The following is a 12,892-nucleotide window of genomic DNA, read 5'->3' on the forward strand; positions in this document are numbered from 1 at the left end:
CCAGAATTGGGCTTCCTGTGACTTAGCCCGTTATTCCGTGTCCTGCACTCTGGGAGGATCGAGAAGAGATCCTGGCCCTCCTCCGAGTGACAACCTTTCAAGCACTTGAAGAGTGCGATCACGTCTTGAAAGTAAGTTCCACTGTATTCAGTGAGATTTACTCTTTAGTAAGTATGCTCAGGCTACGCTTGTGTGCTCACACTTACGGGCCACTTAGCGCAATGGGGCTTACTCCCAGGTAAGTGTGTAAAGAGTACTGTCTCAGTCTCTGAGCTTTGCACCAAGAATGCTTTGCCAAGCCAAAAATAACTTATTGCTCTGCTCAGCATAGATTACCTTGCAGCGTTCTTGAAAAGATGAACCAGGGAGGAGGAGAAAGAGCCCAAACTCGCCATTCTGAGCTCCTTGGTAGAAGATACAAAGAGTGCTAAATAAATCACGCGCAACAAGAGCAGAGCAGCCCCAAGTGGAGTGGGGAGGATCTACCACCACAGGTTTAGATTAGGGAGGATCTACTGGCTCAGTTCAGCCAGGGTGGGAGGTACGGAATGCCCTCTTTGGAGGCCCTGTGCTCGCATGCCACCCCCCTGCAGTGGGTTTTCTCTGCTGGAGCTCTCTGCCAGCACTGCAGGATCCTCTGGGGCAGCAGGGCTCTCACCCCCAACCCCTGGTGAAATGCGACCCCTGCCATATCCTGACTCCCTACAGCAGACAGTATGAGGAGGTTAGAATTTGGAAGTTAAAAGGGCTGCATGTAGACATATTTCTAAGTTAATTGCCCTGAGAATTTCATTGAAGTGCAGGGTATAAATCCCTAAAATAAAATAAATTAATCAGGGCCCACTTGCTCAGATCCCATGCAAAGGGCTGCATTTCACGCTGGCAAGACGTGGAGAGAATAAAATGGCACAGCATGAACAAGAACCCCAAACCCAAAGAGGGATATAGCGTTCCAAGCATCTTCTGGATGGATTTCTGGGCTTACAAGAGTGTTGTTTATTTTAACTATACAGGAGTGTGCTTAACGTAGGTGGGGCAAGACTAGGAAAGCAGAAGCAAAATGGCTGGATAATTGGCAGCCTTTCCATCCCTGACGCAAATCACAGCTGTCCCTCTGCAAATCACTGGTTTACATACAGATCAGGAAGCCAAGCTAGCTGCTTGCTAGCGTGCTGAGCTCTGGTCCAACCCGGAGGTTTCTATGGTAACCACCTCCCGCTCTCTTACATATTCAGGGATGCGCATGGCTTCCGTTGCTCCTGGCTATTCTTACACAACTGGGTTAGCACACAAACATGACGCGTATAACCTGCACAAAACACCTGATCGAATACATCTGGCATACCCACATTAGCAATCCCAAGAATTTCAACGGGATGGAATATTTGAAAATAGGAATTAAAATTAAACACTCACACACAGAAACAGTGCTTTTGCCAGCAGCCTACTGAAACAGGAAGGGCAGTAGCTCAGTGGTGGAGCAATGTGCTTTGTGCCCATAAGTTTCCAGGTTCAATCACCGGCATTTCCAGGTAAGGTTAGGAAAGAATCCTACCTGAAACCCTGGAGAGCCACTGTTGACAGTGATGACCATGAGCTAAATGAACCAGTGTAAGGCTCCTCAGATGTTATGGTGGAAACTGTACATGTTGGTAACTCTACACTGAATCACCACCAATCCTGATTAGAGATGTAAAATTTCCGGAAATTTTTAAGCCATATTTTTTTCCTGTCCCCCCACCCCCTGGAAAAAACCAGAAATTTTCAGAAAAATTGAAAAAAAATGCAATATTAGCACTTTCTACAGATTAAAAGTCACTTTGTTGCTTTAGGAACATAAAATCTAATTATGTACTAGTTGGTTTGGCATAAAATTATCACATTTGGTATATAAAAAGGACAGTATATTCAAACAATTATTACAAATTGAATTTACTTTAATTTTTTTAACCTTTTTTGTAACAAATGAAGCAACAAGCTCCTGAACTGTAAGAAACCTTTTTGGTTTTGCCAGTTTGTGAGGAGCAGGCAAAAAACAATTTAAAAAACAGAAGAAACCATCAACATTGGTAACAAAGAAAATTATTTATGTGTCCGCTAATCCTTCACAGTTAAAATAAAACATTCCACAATCCTCTACCACCACCACCTCTTCTTCTTCTTCTTCTTCTTCAAATTTTCCTATTTTTCAGAAAGAAACAAAAAAAGGCTTCGGAAAAAATGGGAGGGGGGTGGACACAACATTTTTCCCCTTAATTTTTCTGTTTTTTTTTCCGGGCCTTCACATCTCTAAGCCTGATGCAATCCAGTATTCCAAAACGGGACCAGAACTTAACTATTTACACAGAAATAGTCTCTGTGGCTTTAGAAATGTAACATCTGAAATAGCCTGTGTAGACTATTATCATTTTGGACTGATGGAGACTAATTATTATTATTATTATTATTTATTTATTTATATAGCACCATCAATGTACATGGTGCTGTACAGAGTAAAACAGTAAATAGCAAGACTCTGCCGCATAGGCTTACATTCTAATAAAATCATAATAAAACAATAAGGAGGGGAAGAGAATGCACCAAACAGGCACAGGGTAGGGCAAAACTAGCAGTATAAAGTCAGAACAAAATCAAGTTTTAAAAGCTTTAGGAATAAAGAAAAGTGAGTAACAAAGAATAGAAAGCCACAAAACAGATTAAAATTGGCTCTTATTGGGCTATACCATATGGAGAAGGGGCAGCATGTTCTGTTTGAGAGAAACAGAACATGCTTCTACCAGGTAAAAAAAAGGAAAGGAAAGGAACCTCTCGTGCAAGCACTGAGTCATTACTGACTCTTGGAGGGACGCCAGCTTTCGCTGACGTTTTCTTGGCAGGCCTTATGGTTTGCCATTGCCTTCCCTGGCCATTATTACCTTTCCCCCAGCTAACTGGGTACTCATTTTACCGACCTCGGGAGGATGGAAGGCCGAGTCGACCCGAGCTGGCTGCCTGAAACCAGCTTCCGCTGGGATCGAACTCAGGCCGTGGGGAGAGTTTCAGCTGCAGAAACTGCTGCTTCACTGCTCTGCGCCACACGAGGTAAAAAAAAGAATCAAGTAAAACAAAAGCTAAATTATATTGCCGGGATGCAACAAGATGAGTAAAAACAATGCATATGAGGGTCTGATAAGACAAACCCTATTGTAATTCTTTACACATCTGCAATACCATACATCTTCTGCAAATTTTGACCGGGCTTAGAAACAAAGCGAAGATTTCTGGATGTCAGGATTCTGCCCCACCCTTCAGTGCTGTTTGGTGCCTACATACTCAGAATCATAGAATAGTAGAGTTGGAAGGGGCCTTTAAGGCCACCGAGTCCAACCCCTGCTCAATGCAGGAATCCACCCTAAAGCATCCCTGACAGGTAGGGTCCAGCTGCCTCTTGAAGGCCCATAGTGTGGGAGAGCTCATGAACTCCCTAGGGAATTGGTTCCATTGTTGTACTACTCTAACAGTTAAGTAATTCTCTACCTGAGAAGTCTTGAATGTTTTCAGCAAACCTCAGACATACGTAAGTCAGTTTTGGAAATGGGGTAAAACACATGTCTACACTGACAGGAAACACAGTGGCAGAAGTGTCTGCTGGCGAACAAAAAGTGTAGGATTAGCCTTCAATTCAAGCTCAGTTTTAGGCCTTTAAATACAGCTCATAAGCTGAAGTTTAGGTACAGACCTCAGTCCAGTTTAATAGTTCAGATTTTAGTTCACTTTTAAGAACAGGAGTTCTTAAGGTGCACACAGAGCCAAGCTCATAGTGAACATTCCCTTTGGGGCTCAATTAACTTAGTTTTCCCACTCATTGAAACCGAGCAAGTCCCACTTGGGTCTCCTAATCTAATTGGACACTGCAGCTGCAGTCGGGAAGGCTAGCCAGGAAGTCTATGGCATGCTTACAATGGAGCCACGTCCACGGGCACCATGGGGAGAACCAGTATACACAAGGCATCTCAGCCCCGGTGACAAAGCATCAAGGCAACAGAAAGCTAAGCATCAAGGCAAGTGAAGCACCTGTGTAAGTTCAGCAACAGGGTGAGGAGGCCAGGACAGTCAACTATTTCCTTCTTCGGTTAATATAGAACTAAGCTTTTCCACTAAATAAACCTATTAGAGAAAAACTGTTATGAAGACAGAAAACTAGGAGGTTTGCACGGGTTATCCAGTGTACTGCACTGAGTATCACATGGAAGAGTAGCTGCCCGCTGGACAGAAGTTGTGGTTATGTGCTCTGTGCAATGAGTTCCTGGCTCCCAGCGAAGAAGCTTACTCCCTTGAGGCCAAGGTGACCTGGAGAATTATTACTATTATTTAATTTCTATACTGTCCCATAGCTGAAATTCTCTGGGCGGTTTACAACAATTCATAAAAATACAACATAATAAAAAGTCTAAAACTTTTAACATAGAAAAATCAAAACAATGTAAACAGCTAACATCAATTTAAATAAACAATTTAAAAGAAGCTGAGAAAGGCAGAGAGACTGGTGAGCAAGGACTTTGGAGGCCTCAGAGCAGGGTCCTAACCCCTGGGCGACAGGTCCTCTGCTATCATGGGGATGAGGGTCTCCAGGAAATAGGGTGTCACTCCGAGGAGCAGGGAAAACATTCCTCAAAAGGGGCCCTTTGGCGGGATGAACAAATATATTCTCACGCCAAAGATATGCCATCGAGGGGGCTTCAATAATTAGATACATAGATAGCTGGCTTTGCAACAGGTGTGTAGTTTGCATGGCATTTGTCTGCCTGGGGCAAAGGCTGAGGATGCCATTTTATTTTATTATTTTTATTTACTATTAGATTTATATCCTGCCTTTTTTCCTCTTGCAAGGAACCCAATAAGGCTTGCATGGTCTTCCTTCTCCTCCTCTCCATTATATCCTCACAACCACCCTGTGAGGTAGGTTAGGCTGAGAGTCAGTGATCAGCCCAAAGTCAGCCAGTGAGTTGCATGGCCAAGTGGGGACAAGAACCTGGATCTCCCAAGTCCAAGCTCAACGTTCTTAGCCATTACACCACACTGCCTCTTGACATGTCATCTAGTTAGCTTAGCAAAGAGTACTGGAGTGGAGTCAGTAGTAGTAGCGCATGCCAGCACCAGTGTTGTGGGAAATGTAATCATGGGGACTTGAAAGCCAAATCTAGGTTGCTAGGTAGGAGGTTGAATGCCAGGACCTCCAAGGCAGCTTTCTCTGAAATGCTACCTGTTCTACGTACAGGGCCAGCTAGGCAGGTGAAGCTGAGGAATCCCAATGCGTGGATGAGACAGTGATGTAGGGAGGAGGGATTTAGATTTGTTAGGCACTGGGGAACATTTAAAGCTGGGGACAGGCTGCACTTGAACAAGGATGGAACCAGGCTGTTGGTGCTTAACATAATAAAGGCAGCATAACAGCTCTAAAACTTCCCCCTTTGGGGAAAACCGAGTGTCCACTTCAGGACTGCACAAATTGGGGACGGGGTAGAAATAGTCCATAACGAGAAAGATCATAGATTTAAACTGGATTGTCGACCAAGTAAAGAACACTTTTGTTTCCAGAATATCCCAAAATTAGACCATTCTCAACAGAATATGGGTTGCTTTCAGCCAAAGAAAACAAAAAAGGCAACACAGATCATAAAGAACTTTCTTATCTTATCAGGGACATGTGTATAACAACCCAAGAGCCAACCACTTAGACCTTTGGCATCTGTTGCCCAATCCTGGACACGTTGGAAACATCTATTATTGACAACAAAGCAGACAGATTCAAACCATCATCTAAATCAGCCTTCTCCAACCTGGTGGCCTTCAGAAGGGGCAAGGCACGAGGATGCAGGGAGTTTAGTCCAACCCAACTGGAAGGCTGAACCTAAATGTCACCCTGCAGTGCTATTTACAACCATAGGAAGCCAGCTTCCAACTAGCCATTAGGGAGAGAGTAAGTAAGCCAAGAGTTGCATGAATCTGCTAAGACGTTTGCGTAGTATTTTGTAGCAAGAGGAGGTGAAAACGTGTTTCAGCACTTCCATTTTTGCTGCCTCATGTCTGACTAGCATCTTTTCATTGTGTGTGGAAACTCATGGCATTTTTAGCCTATCCAGGCAGAGAGGAAATGGAGTTCCTGGCTGAACGCACACAAGAACAGAAACACAACACCCTAAAAGGGAAAGTGTCCCTTAGAATGCAGCTGGTAGTTCACATGATTTGGATTGCAAGATCCAACTAGCAAACGCCTAAACAACAGGGGCGAATGCAGGCAGCGAAGGAGAAGTTGTGTAGAAGAGAAAAAAAATATCAGGTGGAATGATCAGCTACCAACCATTTCAACCGCAGACAGCTGACCAACAGTATTTTTTGGGGTGAGCAAATAGTTTTATAACAGCCTTACAAATAAGAGCAAAGATTAAACCTCCCTGATGGCATGCCTTTCTATTCCAGCCTTCCCCAAGCTGATACCCTTCAGATGCCTTAGACTACAATTCCCAGCATTCCTGGCCTTTGGCAATACTGTCTGGAGCTGATGGAAGTAGAAGTCCAAAATATCTAAAGGGAAACAGGCTGAGGAAGGCTGTTAAATCTTCACACACACCCCAAGAGAAACTAAGCCTTTCTCATCCCTTATTAACCTTGCCTGTCCCTTCCCTCCTCTGTCTAATTTTAGACTGTAAGCTCCTTGAGGCAGGGACCTGCCAGGGGTTGCAGAGGGGTGGGGGTTATGGCAATCTAACTATCACATGCCATGTATGGATTTATTTTATTTATTTATTACATTTTTATACCGCCCAATAGCCGAAGCTCTCTGGGCGGTTCACAAAAATTAAAACCACAAAAAACATCCAACAGGTTAAAAACACAATTACGAAATACAGTATAAAAAGCGCAACCAGGATAAAACCACGCAGCAAAGTTGATTATAAGATTAAAATATAGAATTAAAACAGTAAAATTTAAATTTAAGTTAAAATTAAGTGTTAAAATACTGAGTGAATAAAAAGGTCTTCAGCTGGCGACGAAAGCAGTACAGTGTAGGCGCCAGGCGGACCTCTCTGGGGAGCTCGTTCCACAACCGGGGTGCCACAGTGGAGAAAGCCCTCCTCCTAGTAGCCACCTGCCTCACTTCCTTTGGATGGTGCAATAATAAGCTACTCCTTAGGGATTCTTGCAAAGTTTGAAAGGGCAGCATTGGAAAATGAAATAACAGCATCCTAGCACCAAAACCTGAGCCATTTGTCTGGAAAGATCTACTCTTAGCTGTCTTCATGGGGTGAGCTTAAGGCCGCTCCCAAACTTTTGTCTTATTTGACTTATTTGGTGTGTGGGCACATTAAGACACCCAACTAAGAAGCGAAACCATCAAGGGGGCTTCCAGACGAGGCCTTTTTTGCACCATTGCCTCGTTCATGGAATTTTATGGTGGGGTTCAGATGCTGGCACTTGCAACCCTCCTTCGTCTTCCCACTGCTTCTTCCACTGTTTTTGTTACTACAGAAAAATCTGTTGAGGAGGGAAAGGTGGAATAGCTGCCAAATGTCTTTTGATGGGTAGCAATGGGAGCCCTGTCTCTCCAGGGAACTGCACAGATCAATTCTACACAAAATGCTACCCAGACATCAGAACTTTTTCTGATGCCCTGTAGGAAGAACAGAGCTCGGGGGAACCTTTGACAAGGAAAACACCTTCCTGGCATCATGTGAGCCGCAAAAGTCATGCCTCCCACCCACCCCTGGCCTGAAATCAGCCAAGGTTCTGTCATCGCAACCATTCCAAAATCTCTGAATTTCCCATCTAGATTATTGGCCATTAATATAGCCGCTCAGGCTTATTCCATTCTCTGCCGTCTTTGCAGAGTGCAATTATATCCTCTTCTCAGCTTCCTTTCTTCTAAGCGGAATGAACAGGGCCAAGCTCTTTTAATCTTTACTCAGAAAGATAAGCATTCTCCTCCTGCAGTTACGGCGTGATGGCACGAGTGAGTGCCCTTCTTAGCATTCGTACCAACTTGGACGTAGCCTCCTTCGAAACAGGTACCCAGGGGGATGCCATGTCCCAAAGTCAGACTCAGCAGCGCCTGACAGAATTACCACTCACCGCCCCATTCCTATCTCCTTGCCCCAGTGCAAGTGCCAAGGCTCAGGTAAACCCAAACAAACCACAAGGTGCACAGCAGCTCTGCACAGGCTTGCATAAGGATTATGTACGGTACAAGTCCAACTGAGATTTTGAGACGGTGGCTTACGCAGTCTTTGAAGGGCTCTGGGGGTTTCAACACCCCCGGGAGTAAGTGGGAACAGCAGCAGAGCATTCTGGATGTCATCTGAGATATGCCAGCTCCCAGACATTCTGCACCCATAAACATAGACACAGAAGCCCACTATATGGGTCTTTGTTTTCATGAATAGCTATCCTTATTTCAGCTTAAACACAGCTAATTTTAGTTGGTCACAAAGCAGATTAGAATAGCAGAACCCTAGTAAGCCAATTTTAGAGCAACCCAAGATTGTTACATCCTGCGCAAACAGCATGTGGAAGACTAGTGCAACGTCATATGTTGACAGCCCTGCTTTAATGCTGCTTCTCTTCCTGAAAGGACCCACCATTCAATTACAGAGCTCACATTCTACTTGAAGTTAATGTATCTCAAACCCACTTTCGCTGTGCTTTTCAAGCGGACAAACCTGATGTTTCCAGGCGAGTTTGAGACAGTGAGAATAAATGAATGTGAAAACAAACCACATATTATTCTGCAATAATAAAATGCACCAATATATAGCAGTAGTTTCAAACTATATCCCAGAAGAACCAGGAGTTCTTCAGAAGTTCACCAGGGGTTCCTCAATTAGAAGATCCATAAGAGTGAACAAGCATCCCAGAATACAACTTGTCTACCAAGGCCAGCTTTCCCTTTCCATGTTTAGCTACATGAAGGTGCCAAGTGCATTCTTGGGCATGCTGTCATCCAATCCAAGCAGTGAGACACAACACAACAGGTCCAGTTGTGTGAACTGTGCATGCCCTAAAACAGTCTTTCCCAACCTGCTGCCTTCCAGACGTGCTGGCCTGCAACATACATCTGGAGGGTGCCAGGTTGGAAAAGACCGCTTTAGGGCATGCTCCAGAACTGCTATAAGCTCACACTGGGGCAGATGTACAGAACATCCTTGGCAAATGAGTTGGTAAAGAAGAAATCCACTGAAGGAAGAAAATTGGAAAGCCACAGTACAATGGGATAGAATAGATGCCATATTCAGCGTCAGAGGGGGTTCAGCAGCGAGCAAAGTTATTAGTTGGCTTATGGATTGTTTGTTTTAAGTTATTTTGGGAGGAGGCCAGATTTTTCCTACAGGAGGGCAGAAGCTCAGGTTTGTGGCTTGAACATAATTCACAGAGGTCGCTCTGGAATATCATCAACTGAAGCTATTTCAGATAGCTGGAGAAAGTAAGTATTTTCTTTCTGGAAAACCTTACCAACTTTGGCACAAACATACTGTGGCTTGCTAAGGCAAAACTGGCCCTCTGTTGAAGAAATCACAGCCTTTTGCCAAAGAGTCCTGACTCCTAACAGACAATTTTTGCAAAGCAGCCCTTTAAATCTCATCACCAGCTCATGAAACTGCGTTTCTGATAAGTTAAAACAAAAAAACAAAACAAAACCCTTAGCAAATAGTAGCTTTTGTCTCTGTCTCTCTTTTGTTTAAAGAACACTGATCCTGGAACAATGATGGGCTCAAGTCAGCAAGCACTGAATCATCATTTATCTATAATCTGCCAAGCACCAAAGATAGTTTTTGCAATTCCATTCCAAAAAGATGTCACTCATACTTTATTAACTACCAGACCATGTAACTTTATAACAATCAGTTGCACCTCCATACTTAACTGGGGGAATAAACTCGGTTGAACTTTTTTGGACTTATTTTCAAGTAAACAAGCATAAGGCCAAGCTATAAGGGAACTTTATTTCATATTTTCATTTATTACAATTCTATACCATCCAATAGCCAAAGCTCTCTGAGAGGTTCACAAAATAAAATTAAAAACTATACAAGATAATAAAATGTAATATAAAAAACTAAAGAAGTTTAAAGCAACAAAAGAATAAAACCAAAGTAAAAGAGCTAAAATTGAACCAAGGAAAAGGAAAGGAACCTCTCGTGCAAGCACTTGAGTCACTGCTGACTCCTAGAGGGATGCCTGCTTTCGCTGACATTTTCTTGGCAGACTTTGTAGCGGGGTGGTTTGCTGTTGCCTTCCCCAGTCACAACTACCTTTCCCCCAGCTAGCTGGGTACTCATTTTACTGACCTCGGAAGGATGGAAGGCTGAGTCGACCCGAGCTGGCTGCCTGAGAACCAGCTTCCGCTGGGATCGAACTCAGGCTGTGGGGAGAGTTTCGGCTGCAGTAACTGCCGCTTACCACTCTGCGTCACACAAGGCTCTTTGGTAAAACAAAAAGGTCTTCCCCAGCACCAAAAAGATTGCAGTGCAGGTGCCAAGCAAGCCTGCCTGCAATGGGCCATTCCACAATCGGCCTGCCTCCACTGATGCAACCTTCTTTGTAGTAAGTGCCCACCTGACTTCATTAGGCAGGGGCACCCAAGGGAGGGCCTCTGGAAGTTGATTTTAGGGTCCAGGCAGGCATACATAGGAGGAGATAACCTTAAGGTAGCCTGGCCACAAGCTGTTCCCAGCTCTTATCCTCCATGAATTTCTAAAATCCCATTTTAAAGCTATCCAAGTTGGTGGCCATCTGGTGCCAGCGAATTCTTCCTCTACCTGTCCTGAATCCTTCACCATTTTCTTCTTCTTGGGATGATGACCCCAAAAATTAGAAGAGAGCAAATAAAAATAAAACAACTCCCTCTCCACTGCATCCACACCGTGCATCCCTTTATACATCTCCATCATCATGTCTGCCCTTCCTCACCATTTTTCTAAGCTAAGCAGCTCCGAATGTGGAAACCCTTTCCTCATTATTTGATCTCTGGGATTTTCCCCAACCAGCTCGGGAATTCTGCTATATCTCAGGCATATAAATGTTTGTTGAAATGCACCACGACTTAGTCACATCTCCCTTCCCACCCCAAAGGTCCAAGGCTCTCCTTTCTCTGCATAGCAATTCTAAAGTGTTTTAGAGGCAGAACAATATGGAAGGCTGGTAGTGACTCAGTCAAGGCCATCCAGTGAGCTCTGCTGAGCTTTGAAAGCAGCGTGCCGTTATTTGATGTTTTTTCCATTGCAAGATAATAAGCACTCATGAGTGCTCAAAGCATTTAATAAACATCAGTATGTAACTCCTACAATAACCTTGTAAGGTGCTTTGGATAAGGTGACCTGGTGTGGGGCAGAGGAGCTATTTGTGGCCCTCCAGGTGTGGTTGGGCTGCAGGTTCCATTAGCCCCTAGCCAGCAGAGGTAATGGCCTCTGGATGACAGGAGTTGCAGTCCAACATCTGGGGGGGCCACAGACTGCCTACCTAGTGAGATCATGGTAGCTGCACATTTCTTGACAAATTCCTGGAGGAATAGGCTACTCAATGGCTACTATTCCTGATAGCTATGTGTTACCTCCAGTATCAGAGGAAGTAAGCCTACGTACACCAGTAGCTGGGGAACATGGGCGAGGGGGTGCTGTTGCACTCATGTCCTACTTGTGGGTTTCCTGTGGGCAGCCGGGCAGCTACTGTGTGCACAGAGCGCTGGACTAGATGGACCCTTGGTGTGATCCAGCATCAGGGCTCTCCTTATATTCTTATGTGTAACCCAATGTCTTATCCACTAGTCAACACCAGCTCTCAGTCACATTTCTCTTGAGCCCTGTTCAGCTCCACAGATGGGGACCGTGCCAGTCATCACATGCTTTCCCAGGCTGAAGGTGGGGTCTCCCATTCCTGGCACCGTTCACAGGATGCTGAGTACCACTGCCTTTCCCATGCCCCTCTCTTGCTATGCCCATCTTGATGCGTTTGGGATCTCGTGCTGCTCGGCTCAACCATACTGTTGCATCAGTGCCCCTGGCCTATTCACGTTCCTGACAACGAAGCAAGAGGCGGAACCTACGGCTGCCCCAGTGTAAGGCAAGCCTTAAGCAAAGCACGTCACCTGTGCCAGGGATAAATTAAGCACAGAGCAAGATATGATGCCCAGCTCTATATGGCTTAACTAAGAAGTAAACCCCACTGTAGCCAGTGTGGCTTTACTTTCAGGAAAGCATTAATAGGATTGCAGCAAAGGACTGGAGCTTTGCAACAGAGCACACGTTTTGCACGCCGCAGGGCCCAGGTTCAACTCCTGGCTAGAAAGACCTCCATCTGAAACTTTAAATAGCTGCTGCTAGTCAAGTATTTTTCAACCTATTCAGACCCTGCGCCCACCCTACCCCCCACGCCTTTGGGAACCCACTGTGAATAATCCATAGCAGACAACATCCACAGGCAGACAACGCTTTGTAATCTAAGGCCAGGGAAACTGAAAGACGGGGGCGGAGACCATCCGTCACTAACCAGGCACAATCTCGCTGTTTCAGCCTAAAACAAGTCCCATCACCCCCAGCCAGCATGGCTGTTGGGCAGGGCAAACTCAGCATGCGTTGAGCAAAACCTCACACACCATGTGCTAAACATGATCACAGGCTGCTTGGATGTAAAGCACCAGGAGCACACACTGGTGACCTCAGGCAGCAAAATTTCATCTGGGAACAGAACGGAGAACGCTTTCAGTGTTTCTAAGCCCTGTTGAGCTGCTGGCTGAGACCTGAAAGTCTGTGTCTTTGCACAGGCTACAAGCTTAGATGCACACTTGCCTGGGAGTAAGTCCCACTGAATGCATGGGGCTTAATTCTGAGTAGACCTGGGTAGGATTGCACTACTGAAGCAA

The 12,892-nt window shown here is 44.9% G+C and overlaps 1 protein-coding gene across 1 annotated transcript in view; it reads right to left on the bottom strand.

The window, feature by feature from the left end:
• CDS2 (CDP-diacylglycerol synthase 2) overlaps nt 1-12,892 on the bottom strand; it is a 41,710-nt gene that overhangs the window by 28,180 nt on the left and 638 nt on the right. The gene's annotated exons all lie outside the window — the stretch shown is intronic.

The sequence above is a fragment of the Elgaria multicarinata genome, chromosome 12 (assembly GCF_023053635.1).
Source record: "Elgaria multicarinata webbii isolate HBS135686 ecotype San Diego chromosome 12, rElgMul1.1.pri, whole genome shotgun sequence".
Taxonomy (NCBI): Eukaryota; Metazoa; Chordata; class Lepidosauria; order Squamata; family Anguidae; genus Elgaria; species Elgaria multicarinata.